A 22,609-nucleotide genomic window follows, 5' to 3' on the forward strand; every position below is an offset into this window, starting at 1 on the left:
ACCATGGGAGAGGCTGTAACTGGATTTCACCATGAAAGGAAGTTGTAATTAGATTTCTCAGCAGGTCTACGAGTTCTGTCCCTGGAAAAAACAGAGAAAAGGGCCTGAATATTCTTTCCTCTGGCTGGAAAGGTAGCCAGCCAAGCCTGCAGAGGTTGGTCTGAAAGGCTCGGGCAGAATGGGCCATGGGTGTGTCATCGTCCCCCGACCTCTGATGGAACAATGTTAACTCTGGCTTCAAGACTTGAGTGCGTGGTCCTTCAGGTTGAGGGTGGAAAGCAATGCAAGTGACAGCTAAAGATTTCTTGGCATTTGGTAGGAAACATAGGACATTCCTCCGAATGAAACCCTCTGACTCTTGATCTCTCTGTCTCTTGGCGTCCTGAAACTTCTATCTCCTAGAGAAGCAGAGGGCATCTAAACTTTGGAACATTCTAGAACATCGTTCTCCATCTAGGTTTAGGAATGAACTTACACAAACAACCAGAATATATTTTGGGTACTGTGGTTCATTTTGAGTTCTTAGTTGTATTGGTTCCATTTCAGTTTCCATAATATTTTCTAGAAGTTTAAATTGAAATGCGGTTATGTCAGAGTAGGTGTTTGTATTTGATTTCTTTTCAGTTGTTACAGTTTTTAAAAAGAACGTTAATTTAAATTCACATTTAAAATGGCGAATTTTATTTTTGAAGTTCCGCTTGTTGCCTTGCCACGTAAATCTACTTCATCTAACCATCTATCTCCACTGGGCACTCCTTGTCTCGCTATATCTCTTTTCTCTTCTTATCTCCTTGTTCTTCCTTTTTCTTCTAAGCATTATCAAGCTGTCTGACCACTGAACCAGAGTGGAAACATGGCCATCCATACTTTTAAAGGCAGGAACAGGCTTGGAGTCTACCCTTTTCCATCTCTTGTATTGGCTCTGTCAATGACTCCTTGGAAATTTTAGTGCTGGTAGTTATCGTTCCAAGTTTTTTTAACTGAATTTCCCTCATGTTGCCTGGAGCTCCTCAGGCAGCCAGTATTTTCCCTAACCCCTCCCCCTTGCTCTCCCACCCCCAGTTGTTGGCTCCTTCATTGGCAGCCTCAGCCAAATGTATAAGTCCTCCTCCTTCTCTTGGAGACCAAGGAAACTTCCTTCAGCATTTTTGGTTTTCAAGGCAGACGATGACTACTTGATCTGTTTGTCTTACCTTGTCTAAGGTCAAAAGAATTGAGAATGACATACATATGTGCAGAAAAAGGAGAGGTTTGCCCTGACTGTTTTCCCTGTTACTTTACTTTTCTTCTTACGACTGGCATCTTATTTCCTGGAGTATGTACATCTACACTTCCAAATAAGGCCAGGTATCTTTTGTTGAGTTTGTTTATATGAGGCGAAGACTGTAGGCGACTATTTTTAGTAATTATTATAACTATGGAAAAATTTCCTTTCAGGGAAATGTAGTAAACAAAATGATTATTATAAGTGCTTCATAATCAGACTCAGACAGCACATTCTCCTTCACCCTGATTTTACATGATGGCCAAAGGCTTCATTATCAGGGAGCAAACCCCTTAGTCATATTTTGGCTAACGTATACATGTTGTTACCTGATCCAGAGTTAACACTGATGCTTTAGGGCTTTTAAAGTATGACTGAGTCTCTGGGGAGAGCTCTATAGCTTGGCGTTAAATTCATCTGAAGATTTAAGAGGGATGGCTTTCTATTTTGAGTTCTCTGCGGAGTCACCATTGACCTCAAAGTGTCCCAGTCCTGCCACTGTATATGATACACTCAGACTCAAAGATGCAGACTTTTCTAGGGCTCTGACCTGCAACTGCCTGGCATCCTGCCTAACTGAACCTACCACTGTGTGAGTCTAGGCTAGGGATAGATACGGTTCATGCCCATCGGAACTCTGAGTCGAACCAGAATTCAACATTAAACATGAATCAAGCAGAGGACAAATACTTTCAGGGCTTCACATCTCCCACTGCTCTGCCCCTTCCCCTCAGAGCATCTGGCCTTCTCTCTGTTCCTCAGTCTGTGGTCCCTCCTGCCACAGGGTCTTTGCAGTCTACGGTCCCTCCTGCCACAGGGTCTTTGCACGCTCAGACTTCTCTCGTCCGCATCCACTTGCTCCAGCTACCACTGCCCAGCACACAAACCTCCCACAGGGCTAACCTCTCTTTAGCCTTCCGATCAAGGAAAGCCATCCCTGACCTTGAGTGGAAGTCAGGATCCTTACATGCTTTCTTAGAAGAAAGGTGCTTTTCCTTCTTAACACTTATTTCAGCATATAATTATATAATACACACTCAATATAATGTGAACTTTTTCACCCCCCAAAATCATGCTATACAAAAAGGGATGTGCCTTATATTCTAGCACTTCTGAGGTCTCTCGCATAAAAGGATATTGTCTCAATTACTTCATTTTGAACAACAAAGTACCATTTCAGGCAAACAGCCTGAAATGATCTCAAGCAATGCTTATTTTTGTTCTTAAGAAGGTCACCCGGACAATAGAAAAGGAGATAAAGATATTTAAAGCAGATTTAGCAATTATTCTTGAGGTATGACTCCATTTTTGCAACCGTTGGAATTAACACAATTTTAGAAAACTACACTTTATAGACTCAAGAGGTTTTCAATAAGCCCTTTAAAGAGCCCTGGAAAAAGCCATATAGGAGGTAATTAATATGTAGAGATCATCACCATGGAATGAGAATTTATGCTTGGGGCTCAAATTTGCAGCACTAGCAGATTTCTGAGAAGGGAGTTATAAACAACTTGCGGAGGATTGATGATGCACTCCTCTCTATCAGACAATTACAGAGTGGATCCAGTGAACACAGACAGTGATGTTAAAGAGGCATAGAGAGAGTTTTAACAAAATCATTTCATGAAGTATGAGGATAAAAAAATCATTTTTATAAGTACAAAATATTTTAAATGAAATGAGATTTAAAATAATGTATTTGTAACAATAGAGTAAGTGTCCTAAGCATACCTTACAATATTATCCATCTGTGCATTTAGGTTGGCCAAAGATTTTGGCTGAGGATCTTTTTATTAGAAAAATGAAGGTGGCTTTGTATTTGAGGTCACCTTATGTTTGGGCAAATGTACTTTTTAAAAAAAATTTATCAAAGTATAGTTGATTTACAATCTTGTGTTAATTTCTGCTGTACAGCAAAGTGACTCAGTTATACACACACACACACACACTCACACACACATATATATTCTTTTTCACGAATGCAGTTTTTATTAATGTGATAATTTGATTAACAACTGTCTCCCTAACTACGTAGTAAGTGCCACAAGAGCACAGCCATTCTGTTTGTTCCTGTAGCATCCCTGTCATTTCACACAGAATAGAACTGAGTACATTAGTTGTTTGAGACATAAGATAAAAATATTACTTATTTCATGACCTGGAAAACACTGGAGAAACTAAAACAGAAATTTTAACAAAAAGTATTTTAAGGAAAGATAAGATGTTTTGATACATTTTGCCCTAGTGTTAATCAAGATGAGAAGAATCTCTTTTACTCCTTATAAATGTAAAAATCCTTAATTATTACCTTTTATTCTCTTAAGAAATTCAATGGTTCATGTTTATACCAGGATAATTCTGAGGCCTGTTTTCATTGCAGTTTCCTCACTGGGAGATTCCAAGTTCAAAAAAGCCATTCTTATCAGAGTTAGACCAAATGAGAAAAGTATTAAAAGAACGACTACTTCTTGAGCACTTCCATCTATTGTTTCAGTTAACCTACAACAGTCTTATGAATTAGCTGTTATCCCCATTGAAGAAGTAGGGGAAACTGAGGTTTGGTGAACTTCACGGCCAACCTTTACCACTGGTCAGATCCTGTAATAAGAGCCTTACACAGAGTATCTCATTCAATTCCCATGACAATTTTATGACCATTATTATCTCTCTTTTACATGTGAGAAGATGAGGCAAAGAGTGGTTAAGATAAAAAACTAGAGCGTATAAGTGCCAGGGCAGTCCAGGCAGCCTGGCCCTGAGTCCGCTCGATTGATAACCACCTAGATAAGCACATCGTGAAGGTGGGAGGCGGTAGTGGGGACTCGGAAAATGGCTTTATTGTAGGGCCCAGCCTGTCCTACAAAGTGCGGTCCTGTCTCTTTCTCCTCCTTTGCCTTCCCGGTTGCTTTTCCCTGCACTCCACAGTAAGCTGGTCACCATTTCGTAGCTTTCTTGTTCATTTTCTTAACACCTATTCACTGACTCTTTAAAGGAAATGTTTGGCGTACGTAAGTTGGTTGCATAATAGGAAGGAAACAAGCCAGGATGGGAGACTTCATTTCTCAAGGATTTTTAAAGCAGACTAAGAGTTATTTCACAGAGAGGGCTGTGAAACTCGAGCCTCTCTATACTCTTTCATTGCTATGACGACAGGCTGCTCCTGCTACATGTAGCCAGAAAAAGCAGCTGACATTTCAATTCTAGGAGCGTAGAAGAGAGGTTTACCAAAACAAAAAACAAAAAACAAACCCTTTTGTTTGAATTTCAGTTAGAGAGGAAAAAAATACCCTGCCTTTAGAAATTCCTGCCTTTAGAAAAGATAAGAAAGGAGAAATGTTGGGGCCTTTCCCCCCCTCCAGGTAGGCCAATAAAACAGAATTGAGTGCAAAGCAGCATTTCGCCTCATTCCTCTTAATGGCAATCTGAAACAGAAGACTCACTCTGGTTTCATTTGACTTGGCCATTAAGAAGCTACTAATGGATGAAGCAGTAAGGACTCAGTAATAAATACTTCATGCTGAGGCCCTCTCAAGGGCATACGGTAGTGTCAGATTTATTTTTCCATTTCTTTGGATAAAAAAAGACAATTCAAAGAATATTTCCTTCTTGACCCCCACTATTACTGCCAGAAAAATTATTCCAAGTGTGTAATCAAACACTTCCTCACTGTGTGTCTAGTACTCTGCCAGGTGCTATACCTGACATTTAAAAAACATCTTATTTAATTCCTACAATGACCCCATTGTGGGTATTATTATCACTAATTGCTTAATAGATGGGTAAACTGAGTCCTGGAGGTGTGAAGTGACTGCCTAAGCTCGCATAGCCTGTAAGAGGCAGAGCCAGGATTCAAACTGAGGCATGTTAACGCTGAAACCCATGCTCTATCTGCTCTGTCGGGCTGACTCTGAGGCATAGACCTGGCATTGACGTTTTATTATACAGCAAAGTGTGTAAGTACAAGGAAGAAACCCTGAGGAAAATCTTAGAGTAAATTCCCTTTCTACAGAGTTCCATTCAGGACATATAGGTAGACTAGTGCTTTAATATCAGCTACGATCGATAGATTGATTCAAACGTACCAGACATAGCTGTTTTCCTCGTTTATCACAACAAATCTCTAAGGTTGTAACTAATTTTATGATCCCCATTTTGGCAAATGAGGGCACAGAGGTTCAAAGTGTCATTTGTGCAAAGTCACAGACCCTGGGAAAGCCCAGATATAAACCAGATCTGTAAGTTTCTAGAGCCCGTGATCTTGTTCACTTTATTACACCATCTCCCTACAATCAGTCAAGACCACACACTCTGTTCCCGAAACTTCTGATCATCTTTTGATGCCCAAGATAAAAATCAGGCTAGCCTCAGGTGGTACTACCTGTGCAAGCCCAGCCTTTGGGAGAAGATGCTCGGTGGGCCCTGTTTGAACCAGACCCTGGCCTAACTGGGCATCTCTTGGGCAGCCAGACCTACTGGGGAAGTTCTCCTGGATTTACGGGCCCCCCTTCTCCTTCACTGAAGGGTGTTCCAGAAGCCATCTGAAGTCTGAGAAACAGTTGCTCACGTTCTTGGTGGAAAAAGATTCCCAACACGTTCTGGACCTTGTGCTAAACTTAGCTAAAATAGCAATGTTTGTGGACCGTTACATATCAACTGAATAAAAATCATAAGCAGTCAAGAGGAAATGAAATGAAGAATGTTTTGGAGTTGTCCAGATATATCACTATTCATTTCATTTCCGTCATCACTATTTATTATTTTTACTTAGTTGATAAGCGAAACTGTGCATAAGAGCCTATTGGGGATTAAATACCAAAGGACCTGGAAGGAAACCCCAGTACTCAAATTGCTAAATGGCTGTACAAAAATTCCCTGAAAGAGAAAAGGCAAGATTCATTAATAACATGTACATATTCTTTTCCAAAATGTAGAAAGCAGCATTGTTTGATTGGATGATCAGTAGATGAAACAGACTGCTGTGCCTTGCTGGATCTTGTTAAATGGACAGAAATATAAACTTAAGTCTTTCCTGAGAGGGGTGTCCTTTTTATTTTTTTCATATTCATAGTTAACGTACCCATCAACGTTTAGCTGAATGAGCTGTGAATTGAAAAAAACTGGTATCCATGAGAAAGGGGAGAATCAAAAAAAAAAAAAGATTTCTGCTGAGTTGGACCAAGTGAACATTTCTATTCAGTGTACTTAGGCCCTGGGCCAGAGGGGAGCTCAGATATAATGCCAAGGTGACATATTTAACCTCTGTGCCAGATTAAAGGCAGTTCAAAAGAGATATTCTCTCTGCACTACCTCTTGGTTATAGTATCAACAGCATCGATCTGCAGTTGAGAGCATGGTTTTCTCCTGCAGGGTGACCTCTAATACCCAGGAGGAATGAGGGAGCATGACTTGCATTATTGTTTTATTTTAGAAGATAGAGCCAGAAATGAAGGTCCCTTACAATATAGGAGTTATCATAATTTTTTAGCTCTTCGATTCCCCTCCCTCCTTTTTCCCTTCCTAAATTAGACATCGTTAGGAATTAGAAATTTTATGTATGTGTGTGTGTGTGTGTGTGTGTGTGTATCCTAAAAAATGATAGAAGGGGACAAGAGACAGTGAGTCAGAAAACTATAAAAGGGAGTCAGGAAAAAATAATCATAATAACTAAAAAATAATCAAAGGAAAATATAGTATTATAGGGATTTTCTTACCTTTTGGAAAAGCAAAATATTCCATTTCTACATTGCTGTTAGGTACAGACTGGGATAGTGGTGGTGATTGAATAACTTCAAATAATTTAACCATGGAAAACACCCAAATTACTTTGATTTGAAAGTGTTTTTTTTTAACAACTACTTTCCTTTTGATTTATTTAATATATTTAGTAAACTATTTCTACAAAACACATTTCAGGATTTCAGACTTCACCAAGATCTGAATGCTAGTCTGGCCAGCAACATTTCTACATTTCTAAACATCATTTATTAGTTCTTACTATTTAATCTTGGAGAAGAAAAGGAAACATGAATTCAAGTGTTAACATTCCCTAGTAAGTAGCTTTTCTGTAAACCATGCAAAAGGGTTTTTTTGTTCTTGTTGTTAAAAAATGGCTTTGTATTAGGCAAAAATATTAGACATCTTTATCAGATCATGCAAATCAGGTTAACAAATACAGTAAACTTATTAAAATTTACCTTCAGGTAGGTAGCTGGACCCAGTGCCTTGGCAGAAAATTGAAGTGGAATCCTGTCCTTGCACCCAGTCAGGAAATAAGTTTCACCAATGCCCAATACTCTTTAAATCGCTTTCCTCGTTAGCCCTGCTTCTTTGCCCAGAAACACATTCAGGTCTATTGGAGTTGAAATTCTGCTGCTCTGTCAACTACTCAGGGTCTGAGGTGACAGACGAATTTGGAGGTTGGCACAGGGACGTATTCCAGACTGTCATCGTTTTTGTCGCAGATTCCTGCAGTTCTCCAGCGGGCTAGCCTCTCACTCCAAGGGCAAGGGCGCGCTGAGCTTTACGGGCAGCGCAGACCCACAGGGAGAGAGCTCACTCTGCCGGAGAGAAGGGGTTAACAGTCCTCCCCTCAAGCTCTTGTTCTCAGAGGCTTGTAACTTGGCCAGAATATAAGCACTTGGCTCCTTATGCCTTTTTCTGTTTTTCTTCTCTTTTTCAAACAACTCTAAAAGGTTTTACAAGCCGGATCCCTTTTGGGGGAATTTTTATTTTAAGACTGCAAAGAAACTCCATGCTGTGGTTTCTTCCTAAAGGAAATCGGTGGGGTGGGGTTTAAGGAAGGGGTAAGAATAATTGCAGCAGATGCATTTTTACATTGCTTCTGCAAAAATTGTTCTCACGAATATGCCTGAATTTAGTTAACAGCAGGATACTGCAGATACTTCAACCTTTCTTTAAGTGACCTTCAGAAATGTACATGTATGTGAAGCATTACTCCTTCGTAGTGTAGCTCATTTATAAGCCGACTCAGGAATGTTACAGTTCGTAGACTATTCTTCCCCCTACACAGCTCCCTACCACAACCTTCTGTATGATGATTGGTCTGGAAGAAGGAGTTTTGCCATGAAATAGACCTGGCGTTCTGGTTATTTATGTATGTATCTAATCTCTTCCACGGCTATGTCTACATTGATTGCACATTTACTACGTCAGACACTGGCTAACGGTTTTTTTAATGCATCCATTTCAGTTTATCCTCACAAGTCTACATGAAGTGAGTACTACACCCATTTGATGATAGTGTGGTTTAGTGGGAAAGTCTCCATGTTTGAGGCCACACAGCTTGGGTTTGCATCTTGGTTCCTAACTGGATATGACCCGGGACAAGTTAGGTGATGTCTCTAAGCTTCAGAATTCTTATCTATAAGACACGGGTACGAATAAGGGGGTGATATTAGTATCTACCTCAGGTGGCTGTCCTGTGTTTTAAGCAGGTAAACACCTCCTGCCACCCCACAGACACTCAAATGTTAGTGATTATGATTTGCATGAGGAAACCCGAGCTTGGTGAACCTGAGTGACTTTTCCAGGGTCTCTGGCTCGTAGGTTGTAGAGCAGGATGCCGGCCCAGCTATCTCGGCTGACTGCTGCATCTGTGTTACTCAACTTCTAGGCTGTAACACCTCCTTCTGAGGGAGCCGTGAGCTCCTTGAGGGTGGGGACCTGCCCGCTCTGTATTCTCCATGTGCCTAGCACCGTGCTTTACATACTGTAAAGGCCCCATTAACCTTAGATAAATGGTTACAATTTAATTTAACTTGGATTTTTCTACATTTATGCCAAAGTCAGGCCAAAAGCAAAACAACATTAACAAAAATAAAGAAAAACCCCACCTCTAGTTCTAGGCAAATATGCCCTCGGACAGTTGTCCTTAAGCACTTTAGAAACATTTGCCCTATTTATTTTTCAGAACAGCACAAGAGAAAGGGAACAAGAATTATCTCAATATTGCAGTTGGGGAAATTTGGGAGTGGAGGAAACTGGGCAATTTGCCTAGGAACTGAAAACAGGCCACAGTGCAGCTGGGATCGTCTCAACATCTCCAGAATCAGGATGACTTGTTCCAAACCGCCTTTCCAGGCACAGGATGAAATGACGTGATGTCCTTTGGCCTCAGACAATGGGATGTTTTTCCTTAGCCCAGGTCTAGGGTGTGAGCAGTCTCCGCAGAGAAGGATCAAAGGAGTGGGCTGTGTTTGACTCTGATGGCACTCTGCTTCTGTGCACATGGTCTGGGAAGTGTGGGAGACACAGGCACCATTTCTCCAGTGGCTGCCAAGGGCCACAGGTGTGGTGGGACTATTGCGGAATATGTAGGACAAGCATTTCTGATGATTTTGCCCAAGCTTGGCTAAAGGCGGTTTTCTCTGGAACTCAAAATGCTAACTTCTTCTAACAACATTCCCCATTTACTTGACATAGCTTCATGAGGTTGGTTTCAGGGGACTACAGCTATTCAGTGAAAATGTAGAGAAAGTTTTAGCTAGAGGGCTATGGGGAAACGATTTGACCAACCAAAGTATTTTCTCTAATACTAAAATTGATGTTTTATGTCTTTGCAAAATGATCATAAAATTTCTTTCAGAAATCTATGCTAACATAAAAAATAACTTGGTTAGAGCAAACTGGATTTATCTCTCAAATGTGAATAGGTACCTTGAGAGTTCCTTTGTTGGTGGCAAAGCTTGAGAATTTTAACTCTCAGTTATACAGTATGTTTGCTCTAGGTCTTATTAATCTATAACATGGTTAAAAGGATCCACTGTATTTCTTGTAACTAGATAATAGAGAAAAGTGTGTGTGTGTGTGTGTGTGTGTGTGTGTGTGTGTGTGTGTTTTAGTAAAGGGACCTTGAATCCGCAATGTCTTTTAAGTATGACTTTATTTTGGGAATGTTTATGGGCAGATATCCAAACTTTTATTGTTTCTGAAGCTGTCATTTCTAAAATCGTTTACAGCTCATGCAGCTGAGGACAATAAACCTACACCAATACCCACTTAACAGATGGAGCTGTGGAATAGATTTAGAAACTTATCCAATATCTAAATGTGATGAGAGAACTTTGATTAAAAAAAAGATTGTTACATTCCTGCATGTGAACTGACCCAGATAACATCAGCTTTGGTCAGAAGGGTCTAACAAAAGTCAGTATCAAAGTTGAAGTGTGTTTTCAACTTTTTAATGCTCGGATTTCCTTTGAGAGTCTGACGAAAGCGGTGGGCAAGCCCCTAAAGTTCATCCATGAACCGCCCTCCACACCCCTACCCCAGGGGTTCCATGAAGTTAAGAACCTCTGATTCAGGTGCAGGGCCAGAGAACACTTTCATCAGTGCTTGAGCACCAAGTGAGCCCTTTTGTTATACACAGCACAAACCTCTGGGTGATAGGAGAGAAATATCATAGTTCCCGCCTATAAGGAGTCTAAGAGACAAGAATATACTCGTTGTCAAAAGGGGGCACGATTCCATTGGAGTAGTCGTTGATGAAAAATTAATCAGTTGATTTCAGAAAGAAATGGAAAATTTTATTCGAGCCAAATTTGAGGATTGTAGCCCAGGAAGAGCAACTCAGAAAGCTCTGAGAACTGTTCCACCCGTTAGACTTTAAGATACAGTGATATAAGTTTTTTTGAGACAGAGGGCTGTACATCAAATGATGTATTATTTTTTTTTAACACCTTTATTGGAGTATAATTGCTTTACAATGGTGTGTTCGTTTCTGCTTTATAACAAAGTGAATCAGCTATACATATACATATATCCCCATATCTCCACCCTCTTGCGTCTCTCTCCCACCCTCCCTATCCCAACACTCTAGGTGGTCACAAAGCACCGAGCTGATCTCCCTGTGCTATGCGGCTGCTTCCCACTAGCTATCTATTTTACATTTGGTAGTGTATATATGTCCATGCCACTCTCTCACTTTGTCCCAGCTTACCCTTCCCCCTCCCTGTGTCCTCAAGTCCATTCTCTAGGTCTGCGTCTATATTCCTGTCTTGCCCCTAGGTTCTTCAGAACCCTTTTTTTTTCTTTTTTTTTAGATTCCAGATATATGTGGTAGCATACGGTATTTGTTTTTCTCTTTCTGACTTACTTCACTCTGTATGACAGACTCTAGGTCCATCCACCTCACTACAAATAACTCAATTTCGTTTCTTTTTATGGCTGAGTAATATTCCATTGTATATATGTGCCACATCTTCTTTATCCATTCGTCTGTCGATGGACACTTAGGTTGCTTCCATGTCCTGGCTATTGTAAATAGAGCTGCAATGAACATTGTGGTACATGACTCTTTTTGAATTATGGTTTTCTCAGGGCATATACTCAGTAGTGGGATTGCTGGGTTATATGGTAGTTCTATTTTTAGTTTTTTAAGGAACCTTCATACTGTTCTCCATAGTGGCTGTATCAATTTACATTCCCACTAACAGTGCAAGAGGGTTTCCTTTTCTCCACACCCTCTCCAGCATTTATTGTTTGTAGATTTTTTGATGATGGCCATTCTGACTGGTGTGAGGTGATATCTCATTGTAGTTTTGATTTGCATTCCTCTAATGATTAGTGATGTTGAGCATCCTTTCATGTGTTTGTTGGCAATCTGTATATCTTCTTTGGCGAAATGTCTATTTAGGTGTTCTGCCCATTTTTGGATTGAGTTGTTTGTTTTTTTGATGTTGAGCTGCATGAGCTGCTTGTAAATTTTGGAGATTAATGCTTTGTCAGAAATGATGTTTTATTGACAGTTTACATGATCCAGATCGAAGGGTCATCATGGTAGGTCACGTGACCCTGTACAAGATCAAAAAGCTTTATGATTTTTTTAAGGAGTAGTCTTGGTGGTGCTGGGAGAATGTTGCTCTCTATGGTTGAGCAGGTGTTCCTGCCGATGGGGAGGTTTGATTGATGCGTAATGCACACACACAGTGCACAGTGAGGGGAGAGAGGAGGCCAAAGGGCAGAGAAGAACTTTTATGTTTAGATTTTTCTTGTCTTGCCATAAAATATGAATTTTATTTCACATAGTGGAGAGCCCAAGTTAGGAAGTGAGTATGGATGAAGGGAAGATGCAGTGACAACAGAGTGTTGACAATTCTCTTGGCCAGGACCTGGCCTGTAGGACCCTTCTCCTTGCTTATGCCGTGTGGTAGTTTTCTAGGGCTACCATAACAAAGTACCACAGACTGGGTGGTTTACATAACAGAAACTAATTTTCTCCCAGTTCTGCAGGCTAGAAGTCCAAGACCAAGGTGCTGTCTGGGTTGGTTTCTCCTGAGCCTTTTCTCCTTAGCTGGAGATGGCTGTCTTTTCACTGTGTTTTCATCTGGCCTTTTTTCCCATACTCATGTACTCCTGGTGTCTCTCTCTCTTCTTATAAGGACACTAGACCTTATAAGGACATTAGTGCCCCACCCTTATGACCTCGTTCAACCTTAGTTACCTCTTTAAAGGCTCTATCTCCAAATCTAGTTACACTGGGGGTTAGGGCATCAACATATGAATTTTGGGGAGACACAGTTCAGTCTGTAACACCCCATATATCTTTCAGACTTTGACATTTAATTCTCTGTGGCTTTACTTCTGGGAACCACACTCATTTCTCAATTCTGGCTTAGTTACTGACCTCTTTCTATGCAATTTCCCCCATTCCCCTGCACTACCATCATATCTCAGCACGGAATCATTTCAGATCTCTCAGCTCTGTCTTGGTTATCAACCCACTGGGTCAATTTCTGACTATGGATTCTTGCAGGAGTTTATTCTAGCCATCCCCCCCCCAGCCCAGCACATCTATGGGCTTAGTCAAACCCTCTATTAGGTCTTAAGCAGAGGCTTGACTCACAGAAGTAGTTAATAAGTACAAGTTGCAAATATGCATAATATTTTGCTAAATATGTGGCGAATGTGATTAACTGCTATTTGTCTCATTATAACTTTGAAAGCAAAAAAAATAAAAATAAAAAATAAAAGGAGGAAGATTGGTTAGGGCTAGGCAAATTTTGTATGTCAGGCTAAGCAGTTTGACTTTTTTTCTTTAGGTAAAAGGGACCTCTGGGAGGTTAGAAAGAGTAGGAAGGAAATAACATAAAATACATCTATCAGGCTAGATTATGCTACAATAACAAAGAACCCCAAACTATCAGGGGCTTACGACATAGGTTTGTTTTTCATTCATGCTCCATGTTTATTGTAGTCTACTGCAATTCTGCTCTACCTTATCTTCACTCCAGGATCCAGGCTGACAAACACGTTCCCTTGGCAGAAGAAAAAGAAATACGGCAAACTATGCTCAGTTCTTAAAGCTTCTGCCTGGATGTAATACACATCACTTCTGCCCACCTTTCATTGACCACAGCAGGTCATGTGGCCACAACTGAGCTCGACAGCGGGGGGAAGTATAGTCCTCCTATAGAGAAGAGAAACCATAGGCAAGAGAACCAGAAAATAGATTTTAATTGGAAGGGGAGGATAGGACAGACGGTGGGAAAAAAAGTATTAGGAAAAAAGAAGAGAAGAAAATAAAAGGGGCAGAAGCAAAGTTAAAAAAATGTGGAGAATAAAAAAAAAAAAATAAGAGGGCAGAAGAGAGAAGAAGTAGGGTAAAAATAAGAGGTACTTTCCTAGGGCTGTCATAACAAATTACCACAGACTGGGTGGCTTAAAACAACAGAACTTTCTTTTCTCAAAGTTCTGGAGGCTGAAAGTCTGAAATCAAGGTATAAGTAGGCACAAGTTGCCAAGGAAGGCAGAGATCCTCCCTTGCCTCTTCGTAGCTTCTGGTGGTTTCCAGAATTTCTTGGCATTCCTTGCTTTGCAGCAGCACCATATGAAACTCTGCATCCATCTTCACGTGGCCTTCTTCCCCTGTGTGTCTCCTCGGAATCTCTGTGTCCTCTCCTCTTCTTGTTAAGGACACCAGTTATTGAATTTAGGGTCTGCCTAATCCAGTACGATCTCACCTTAACCTGGTTATATCTGCAAAGACTCTATTTTCAAATAAGGCACATTCACAGGTACCAGGGATTGAGACTTGAACGTATCTCTTGAGGGGACACAATTCAACTCACTACAGTCTACTGTCCACCTCCCTTGCCCCAGATTCATGATTCTCCCACATGCAAAATACATTCGCCTCGTCCTAACATTCTTAATTCATTTCAAATGTCTTAACTCGGGCTTCCCTGGTGGCGCAGTGGTTGAGAATCTGCCTGCCAATGCAGGGGACACGGGTTCGAGCCCTGGTCTGGGACGATCCCACATGCCGCGGAGCAACTGAGCCCGTGAGCCACAACTACTGAGCCTGCGCGTCTGGAGCCTGTGCTCCGCAACAAGAGAGGCCACGATAGTGAGAGGCCCGTGCACCGCGATGAAGAGTGGCCCCCGCTCGCCGCAACTAGAGAAAGCCCTCGCACAGAAACGAAGACCCAACACAGCCAAAAATAAATAAATAAATTTATTAAAAAAAAAAAAGTCTTAACCCATTCCAGCATCAACTCGAAGTCCCAAATCTCTGTCATCAGCTCAGAAAGTTCCAAATCTCGTCATCTAAATAGTCTAAATCAGGCACAGGTGAGACAGACTCTAGGTATGCTTGGTCCTGGGGCAAATGTCCTGTCCATCTGTGAACCTATGAAACTAAAAAGCAAGTTATCTACTGCCAAAATACAATGGAGGGACAGGCATAGGATAGACACTTCCATTCTGAAAGGGAGAAAATAGAGGGAATAAAGGGGTCACTTGTTCTAAGCAAGTTCAAACCTCACCAGGGTAAGTTCTATAAGGTTTCAAGTCCTGAGAATAATCCTCTGTGGCCCAGTACTCTTCCTTCTGGCCCACAGAGGTTCGACCCTTTGGGTCTGTGGAGGTCCCACCAGCCTTTTGGAGCTGTATTACTTTGGTAGGGCTACCATAAAACACCACGGATTGGGTGGCTTAAACACAGGAATCGATTTTCTCACAGTTCTGGAGGCTAAAAGTCTGAAATCAAGGTGTTGGCAGAGTTGGTTTCTTCTGAGGTCTCTCTCCTTGGCTTACAGATGACTGTCTTCTCCATTTGTCTTCACAGGATCTCCCCTCTGTGTGTGTTTGTGTCCTAATCTCTTCTTAAAAAGACAGCAGTCATATTGGGTTAGGGCCCATCCATATGACCTTATTTTACCTTAATTACTTTAAAGGCCCTATCTCCAAATACAGTCACATTCTGAGATACTAGGGGTTAGGACTTTAACATGTGAATTTTGGGGGGATACAATTCAGCTCATAATGGGAGTCCTTTTTCCTTTTCCTTCAAGGATAACACCTGTTTATAGCCATGTAGAATTTTGGAAGTCTGACAGCCTTCCTTCCATTCTGTCTCTCTCTCTCTCTTTCAGCCCAGGGTGGAAGTATTTCTGCTTCAATAACATTCTCAAAAATTTTGTTGGTCTCCTGTGAAATCTATGGGGGTTTATGCCATCAGACAAGAGGGTCCTCCACAGATCTTTCCTGGATAAATTCATCTTGATTCCTGGCTTCTACTGAGAAAGTTGATTGGATCCACAGATCACATTCACACGCCTAATCTCTGTAGCAAAAGGTTGCCTAGCTATAGGCATGCTTGATGTTCTTTCCAGAGAATGCTTTGTGGTCTTTTGCTATCTGGAGGCTATTTTCAAAATCAAGTCCTGGTTCTTTTTTGCTTGATAGTTTCTTCCTCCATTTATATCTTTCCTCTCACATTTTACTATAAGCAGCAAGGGGAAACCAGGTGTACTGTTCATACTTTGGAAATTTCCTTAGCTCAGTATCTAAGCTCATCACTTACAAGTTCTCCTTTCCAACCCAACAGCAGAAGATAATTCAGCCAAGTTCCTGCCACTTTAACCAAGGGTTGTTTTATCCCTGGTCTCCAGTATCATGTTCATTTCCTCCTGAGACCTGACCAGAATCACCTTTAACATTTATATTTCTATCAACATTTTGTTCGTGATAATACATGTATTCTCTAAGATGATAGATTTCTCTATAGTTCTAGACTTTTTTCTTTTTTTGGCCACACAGCTTGCAGGATCCTAGTTCCCCGACCAGAGATCGAACCCATGACCCCTTTAGTGGAAGCGCCAAGTCTTAACCACCGGACTGCCAGGGAAGTCCCTAGACTTTTTCTACTATGTGCCTCAAAATCCTTCCAACCACTACTCAACATCCAATTCCAAAACCACATCCACATTTTTAGGAATTTGGTATAGTAGTACCCCATTCTCAGAACCAAAACTTCTATTGGTTTCCAACAGTTGCCATAACAAATTACCAAAAATTGGGTGGCTTAAGAAACCAGGAATTTGTTTTCTTAAATTTCTGGAGGCTAAAAGTCTGAAATCAGCAGGCACAGGCTCTTTAAGGAGGCTTTGGGGAAAAATTCTTCCTTACCTCTTCCTAGCTTCTAGTGGCCTCCAACAATATTTGGCATTCCTTTGTTTGTAGCTGTATCAGTCCAATCTCTACCTCTTTCTTCACATGGCTTTCTTCCCCTGTGTGTCTCCTCTGAGTCTCCGTGTGTTTTCTTTTCTTACAAGGACACCAGTCACTGGATCTAAGGCCCATCCTAATCCAGTATGACATCATCTTAACTTAATTACATCTGCAAAGACCTTATTTCCAAATAAGGTCTCATTCACAGGTGTCAGGGGCTGAGGCGCTTGAATATATCTTTTTGAGGGACACAATTCAACCCACTACAAGGTGGATTGCAGATTTGACTCTAAACTTCTGGTTGACCAAAGGAATGAGGAAAAGATGATTAGTGGTAGAATTCAAAATGTAAAAAATTTCAGAAAAAACATATAAGACACTTTGTAGAGCAGCAAATGGTACCCTTATAGCCTTCTTGCAATATCACATTTCTTTTGGCTGTTTCCTACAACATCTTAAGGTGAATAGGTAGTGGGAAAAGGTTAAAGTCCAGTTAAGTAAGAGAAATTCTGTGAGACAGTAACAAACAATCTGTGATAGTTTGCCTTTTGTTCTTCAATTTTGATGGTGGCAAAACTCCAAAACAATGTAATTCCTATTTGCAATTAAATTCTGATCTCTATTCTGTGAGTTCGGCTGGCACCCAGTTTTATTCACAACTGAATACATTTGGGCACGTCTGAAGGATGAGTGGGATGGGTCCTCTAGGAAGAACTAAGGACTTCTTGGGAAAGACTCATTCTGAGGGAACAGAAAGCCAGGCAGATAAGATTAGCCCAAAAATATATAGCAAGTGGAGTGGCGGAATAGTTTATTTTCCTTAGATTTGACCCTAAGCCAGTCCTCAATGGACTCAAGAGTACTCTGGAAAGAGGCGGACACAAGGTTTAAAGGGAACAAGCTATTTGATCAAATCTCTTGAAAAACCAGGGCATAGGCAGCCCTGCTTTCATACCCATGTGACTCAGTGTAATGCAAGGCGTAGCAGGATTTGGTGTATGGATGACCCCAGAGCACACAGAGCGACTTTGGCATCTCAGTGTCCTCAGCCACAGGCAACAGTGCACAGTTGAGACCCTTGGGGTGATGGCAATCGTGATGTTGACTAGCAGTGACAGTGTTTGGCAGAGTGCCTGCTGAGGTTGGTGGCATTAGCCAGTAATAGTGGTGCCCAGTAGAGGTAGTAGTGTCTGGCAAACAAAGTGGAACTCAACAGGAGGGCGCAATGGCTGGTGAGAGATAGCCCAATCATGGACCTCAGAGCGGGACTGATGTCATGTAGCTTCCCAGGCAGTGGGTAACTCCAGAGGAGCCATGCAAGAGATTACAAAATTGGAGACGTGATCATTGAAAATCTAGGAACACATGAGAAGTCTTTGAGGACGTCAGGAAAATAATGATTGAGTATAACTTTGAGGTGGAAGGCTGAGTTTAAAGAGTAAAGTTGAAAGTGAAAGAAATAAAGCTACAGTGGCCTGAGGAAGGAAACAGGAGCATTTAACTCATATTTTTTTCTTCTGTAATTGCTTAAGTTTATTCTCAGCTTAAAATCTACAGCTGTTTTTAATGCAGCCTAGTTCATGATGATATTTTTGTACCTGTGTGTGAGCAGATTTTCACTTAGTAGTTAAGCATCTGTCTCCTTTTTTGTGTTCCTGAAGTCCTTCATCACAATAGCAAGAAAACTTTTCTCTTTTCTCTTTTTTTTGTCCTCTGAGAAGTTTTAATCACCACTGAAAGATTCCAAAAGAACCTAGTCTGATGGTATTTGACTATGAACATGGACTATTGAATCCATTACTAAGTTGCAAGTCACGTGTCTGAGTCCCAGTCCAAAAAGTTACCTGTAGATACATATAGCCAATGATTGGATTCAGAATTGGTAAATTCTAAATTGAAGGACATCAGGAGTTGAAATTCAATGCCTACCATTTTCTTCTACCTTCAATCTTTTGTGCCCATCTTCCTATCAGATGCCAGATTATCAAAGGACATCAGAAAGCCCTGATAGGATATTGCTAATCACTGATACGATTGAATATTACCAGAAACAAATTCTACTACCTCTCAATATGATTTATACCAATCAAGCCCTCAGTGGAGGGAGCACATATTCAAACTCCTTCTTCTCCCTGGATGAAGTATAGTAGAGAACTGATGAATCTGACAGACCTGAATTCAAGCCCCAGCTCCGATGCTTCCTAGCTGAATGACCTTGAGCAAGTTGCTTAACCTCTCTGGGTCTTCAAGTCCTCATCTGTCAAATGAGGATGCTAATAATACCTCACTGGGTGATTTTGAGGAAGAGATGATGTTTGCATAATGCTTTGTCCAATGCAAACACCATCTCTTCCTCAATTTATAATAATACTAAAGATCATGGTGATGGTGAAGGCCACCAATAAGGAAGCTGGATGTTGCTGGAGACTGTCATGGAGCCTTCTGTAATAGAAATTAGAGCGCCTCCTCTTTTCACACAAACTGCTAATAAACCCTGTGAGGGATGCAGATGTTCAGGCAAAGGGATGAAACACATCCTTTTAGTTAAACTCTGCAAACACAGCAGCTGCTCCCATCAATCCCTGGAGTCCTATGTCGTCGTTTTTTCCCAGACAGAGCCCTCATTTACTTTGGGGGAACCTGGGTTGGCTGTGCAGATAGCACATAGCAATGTGAGCTATGTAGCTGCTCTCATTCTGACCTCACCTTGGGATATACACCAGCCCAATCTATCAAATCGCTCAGTGTTTGGATCTCGTCCAGTGCATATTTCTGTACATTTGACTTGCAAGATGTCTCTTGTTGACCAAGAAGTTTATACTGGGGCCTTCTCACGGGTGAGATCATTTTGCTGTTATTAGCCAAAAGCCACCCTCCTCTAAATCTGCCTGATGTTTTTTGGCTGTAGTGTTAAGTTCCCAGAGCAAGATGCTTTAGACTAAGAAGTACTGTTTGTGTAATGACGCAATCCTGTTCTGGAAATGTGTTCCAGTGGTTGTTTTCTTCTTGGTTTTGAGCAAGGGCATTTGCATTTTTGTCAATATTTCAGTTGTGGAAGAGCATTGGCTTTGCTATAGAGGCTTCCCATGGGCTGGTTGTACACATGAGCGCTGGCAGCACTACAACTGAGGCTCCATCTCTAGCAAATGGTAAGAGAGCCTGATGAGGGCTGATCGGAGTCTCACTGCCATTAACTGGCTGGCAACTCAAATGGAGACACAAAGGATGATTTGAACAATGCCTGTTCTCTCTAGTCTAGTATTTCTCAAAATTTTCTTTTCATTATCACTCTCCTAAGGGCCCTTTGAACAATTTTTTTCCTGAGTGCTCCCCAACTCATGAAATTGTGACAATGGATATACTGTATATTCATTTATGTACTATATCTATAGCTGTGTTTTATATATAAAAATATTAGGACTTTTTGCCTCTCCCAAGAATCAGTTTTGCCCCCTTGACTAATGAGCCTCACCAATTGACTTCAGCATACCTCATGCTTAAAAAGATACAATTTACTGTGGTATAATCAATTGATTATTATAATTCATGGTTGGAGAAACTGAGTCATTTATGTTTTCCTGTTGAACAGCATTCATTACTCTCAAAACTCTTATAAAGGAACAAGGCAGAAAAACTTTCTGAAAATATTATAGTTATTTTCTGAGAAAATGTAGTTAAATTTTTCATAATTATAAATTTTTCCATTTTGTTAGCTCTTCTCAGGTTGTATGTTAATAGTTAGTTGAGATTCAGCAAAAACAGCAGGACAAATATCTCTAGCACATGCTCTTCTTCATTCGTACGATTACATTCCTGATGGCATGGCCTGGTCACCTCACAGCTAACTCTTTTATCCCTCTGGACTCACATTCACAAATGTGATGCCCCAAGGGCCAGGGAGGTCACATGAATTAATAAGGAAGGTCAGAAGTAAGAAAGCCACACACCCAGGACAACGATGATTGGCAGCTGACCCGGCCTTGCGTCAGGAAGATAAGAGGGAGGACTTGGGACTTGGGAACTGGAAAGTATGGTCCATCTAAAGGGGGCAGCCGCTGCTCTGCTCTTGCATCCTTACTGCCATGGGGAAATGACCGTCCCGTGTTGCCAGACCATTTTGTTGTTTTAAAGAGAAGCCAGAAATCTGAAACTTTATTTGATCTTTAAATGTTGACCAACACTCCTTAGGCCAAATCAAACAGGTCTATGAGCTGGACTGAGCCACTGAACAGTAATTTTTGACCTCAGTTCCAGGTATTCAATACTTCTTCCCTCCCCAATTCAATCCACCTTGAACCGTATTAAAAAGAAAATTCATCCTTTCACAGTGTAACTCACATCATGTCACTATCCCACTTAGAAGCTTTCAATAGCTTCTCACTGCCTTCAAAGTCTCATCTAAACACATGAGCCAGGCATGGAAAGATGTCTGCCACAGTATGTACTATCTTCCATTCACTTCACTGAATGTCATCTCTGTTCCTTGCTCTGTAATTTTCTGCCTCTATCCTTTTGCGTAGGTGGCTTCCTCTACCTGAAACCTTCATGCTTAAATCCTACCAATCTTTCAAGGTCCAAATAGATCCTTCCTTTCCAAGAAGCCTTCTCTGCTACCTCTGATAAGAAGTTATTCTTTCTCTGAACTTCAATAGCATATTTTTAAAAAATATTTATTAATTTAATTTATTTATTTTCCTTATTATTTTTTTTTTTTGGCTGCACTGGGTCTTAGTTGCGGCACACGGGATCTTTGTTGAGGCATGCGGGATCTTTTTGTTATGGCGCGCTGTCTGCTCGGGTTTTCCTCTAGTTGCAGCGCTCTGGCTTCTCTCTAGTTGTGGCGTGTGGGCTCCAGAGTGTATGGTCTCTGTAGTTTGCGGCATGTGGGCTCTCTCGTTGAGGTGCGAGAGCTCAGTAGTTGTGGCACGTGGGCTTAGTTGCCCTGCGGTATGCAGGATCTTATTTCCCCGACCAGGGATTGAACCTGCATCCCCTGCATTGAAAGGCGGATTCTTTACCCATGGACCACCAGGGAAGTCCCAATAGCATATTTTTTAAAAGAATTTTTAATTGTGGTAAAATACACATAAGGTAAAGTTTACCATCTTAACCATGTTCAAGTGTCCAGTGATATTAAATACATTCATCATGTTGTGCAACTATTGCCACCATCCATCTCTATCACTCTTCACCATGTAAAATTAAAACTCTATACCCAATCAACAATAACCTCCCATTCCCTCTCATCCCTCAAAGTCCTGGAACTACCATTCTGCTTCTGTCTGTACAATTTTGACTACTCTAAGTACCTCATATGAGTGGAAATGCACAGTATTGGTGTTCTTTTTGTGACTGGCTTATTTCACTTAGCCTAAAGCCCTCAAGGTTCATCCATGTCAGAGCATATGTCAGAATTTCCTTCCTTTTAAGGCTGGATAATATTCTGTTGTATGTATATTCCACACTTTGCTTATCTATGCATCTGTCAATGGACACTTGTGTTGTTTCTATTCAATACACTTTCGTTATTGCTTGTTTTTGCTGCTATGAACATGGGTATACAACTATCTCTTTGAGTCCCTGCTTTCAATCATTTTGGTAATATACTCGGAAGTGGAATTGCTGGATGACATGGTAATTCTATTTTAATTTTTTGGACGAATGGAATGGTCATACTGTTTTCCACAGTTGCTCTACCACTTTACGTTCTCAACAATAGGACGCAAGGATTCCAGTTTCCCCACATCCTTGCAAACACTTGTTATTTTCTTTTTGCCATTAGCCATCCTGATGGGTGTGAAGTGAATCGCACACTATTTTTGATAAGGTGCTTAGAACTCCTGATGCAGAGTAACCACTCTGTCCATATTTGTC

At 41.0% G+C, this 22,609-nt stretch overlaps 3 protein-coding genes across 12 annotated transcripts in view; 1 reads left to right on the forward strand and 2 right to left on the reverse strand.

The window, feature by feature from the left end:
• SPARCL1 (SPARC like 1) overlaps nt 1-7,926 on the reverse strand; it is a 50,642-nt gene extending 42,716 nt beyond the window's left edge. The window contains exon 1 of the mRNA XM_082461728.1: nt 7,459-7,926. The gene's annotated coding sequence lies outside the window, so the exon portion shown is untranslated. The remainder of the gene's footprint in view (nt 1-7,458) is intronic.
• Nucleotides 1-22,609, reverse strand: part of LOC309660803 (uncharacterized protein) — a 576,745-nt gene that overhangs the window by 532,337 nt on the left and 21,799 nt on the right. The window lies entirely within an intron of this gene.
• DMP1 (dentin matrix acidic phosphoprotein 1) overlaps nt 1-22,609 on the forward strand; it is a 138,225-nt gene that overhangs the window by 55,607 nt on the left and 60,009 nt on the right. The gene's annotated exons all lie outside the window — the stretch shown is intronic.

The sequence above is a fragment of the Balaenoptera physalus genome, assembly GCF_965194825.1.
Source record: "Balaenoptera physalus genome assembly, chromosome: 5".
Lineage (NCBI taxonomy): Eukaryota > Metazoa > Chordata > Mammalia > Artiodactyla > Balaenopteridae > Balaenoptera > Balaenoptera physalus.